The sequence below is a fragment of the Bison bison genome, unplaced genomic scaffold, assembly GCF_000754665.1.
Source record: "Bison bison bison isolate TAMUID 2011002044 unplaced genomic scaffold, Bison_UMD1.0 scf7180017846222, whole genome shotgun sequence".
In the NCBI taxonomy this organism is placed as follows: Eukaryota; Metazoa; Chordata; class Mammalia; order Artiodactyla; family Bovidae; genus Bison; species Bison bison.
In genome coordinates, this window is record NW_011476795.1 from 14,485 (window position 1) to 16,571 (window position 2,087).

Here is a 2,087-nt window from a genome sequence, read left to right on the forward strand (position 1 = left end):
ATATATTCCAGATACAGGTTCCTTGTGAGATACATGATTCTAGTTTGCTGAGAGTTCTTACCAGGAATGAATTTTGTCAAGTGCTTTTTCTACATCTACTGAGTTAACATTTTTTTCTTTCACAGCATTGTTAATTACATTGGTCAATTTTCAGATACTACCTCACACCTTGACTCCTGGGATAAGCCCCACTTGGTCATGATGGATTTTGTTGTTGTTGCTATTTTTATGTTGTTGGATTCAGTTTGTTAAAATTTTGTTTAGCCTTTTTGCATCTATATCAATAGGGTTATTGTTTGTTAGTTTTCTTTCTTTTAAAGTTTTTGTCTGGTTTTGGTGTCAAGGTAATACAGACTTCATGGAACATGTTAGGAAGTATTCCCCACTCTTCACTTTTATTGAATATTATGGATAGAATTAATATTACTCATTAAATATTTAGTCACAGTCATTATTGAACTTTGAATCCATCTAGGCAGGGGGTTTTCTTTGTAGGAAAATTTTTAACTACAGTTTAAATTTCTTTAATAAATATAGAGCTATTCTAATTTTCTATTTCTTTTTGTATGAGCTTTGATATATGGTGTCTTTCAAAGACTTTGTCCTTTTCATCTAGTTTGTCAAACTTGTTGCTATAATGTTGTTTATAATATCCCCCTTTTTATCATTTTAGTATTTATAGATTCTCTTGTGGCATCACTTCTTTTATTCCTGATATTGTTAATTCGTGTATTTTTCTCTCTTTTTCCTGATTAATCTAGCTAGGGATTTTGTGAATTAAAAAAAAAAAAATTCTCAGTGAACTAACGTTTGGTTTTATTGATTTTTTTCACTAATATTTTCTGTTTTTTAATTTTACTGGTTTCCTTTCTTATCTTCATTATTTGCTTCTTTCTGCTTACCACTGGTTTAATTTGCTCTTCTTTTTCTAGTTTCTAAGGTGGGAGCTGATGCCATTGATTTGAAACCTTTTTTAGTTTCTGATATATGTTGGTGACTTTTTGAATAAACAAGCAAAATATTAGGAGGGCAATAAATGTTGCAGTGAAAATGGAGTGAGAAGATAGTTTTTCAGAACTGTTTTAATAAATGGGATAGTATCAGTAGTATTTGATGACTGGGTTAGGGGAATAAGGAAGAAAGATGATTATGATTCCCAGGTTTATGTTGAGAGAGACTGAATAGTGTATTACTGACTGAGGTATAGAATACAGACAGAAAATTTAATTTAGTAAGGAAGTAGCTCTGTTGTGGACATATTAATTTTGATATGTCTGTTGGACATCCATTTGCCTGTATCAAGTTGACGTTTGTATCTGGAGCTCAGTAGAGAGATCTTGGCAGGAAATAAAGATTTGAAAATTAACAGAATGGAAGATATAATTGTTACTCATTGGGGTTAGGGGCCTTATCTTGCCAAAGTTTCCAGTGTTTCAAGAAACACTGGATTAAAAAAAGTAATATTATAAAACACTATGCTAGTCAACTAAAACAAATCATGGACCATATGGGACCTATAAATGGTCTGTTTGGCGCCTACTCTATCCACTACTAGCTTATTTTCCTGAGATGAGTGAGTGTTCCAACTGAAGCAGTAGACTGTATCATTTCTTCAAAAAATGCCACCAAATTTATTTGATGCTGTGCACATTCATGCAGATCTTCAATTAAAATCCTTGTGATTTTGATGAGGCTTTGAGAATACCAAAGAGAGAATACAGTACAGAAAGAGAAGAGGGTGAAGACAGAACCCTTGGAAACATTAAGAATGTTAAAAGAGGATCACTGAAGGCTAATGAAACCTAATGCAAAGTTGTCTCTAAGCCCTCTTTCTCATAGAATTGTGAAGAAAAGACATATATAATGACTTAGAAGAGAAGACAGTTGTTATTTACCAAATTCTAGACTATTTTAACTAAGAAGCAACACAACATCACTAGAAGCTGGAGGGAAGTCATCTTAATGACAAAAAAAGTACTGAAGTGCTATATACATCACAGACCATGTAACCTAAGAACTGGTAGAAGGAAGGAGAGTGGCTAGTTTTGTATAGGACTAAGCAGGTTACAAAATGCTTAAAATGCTTC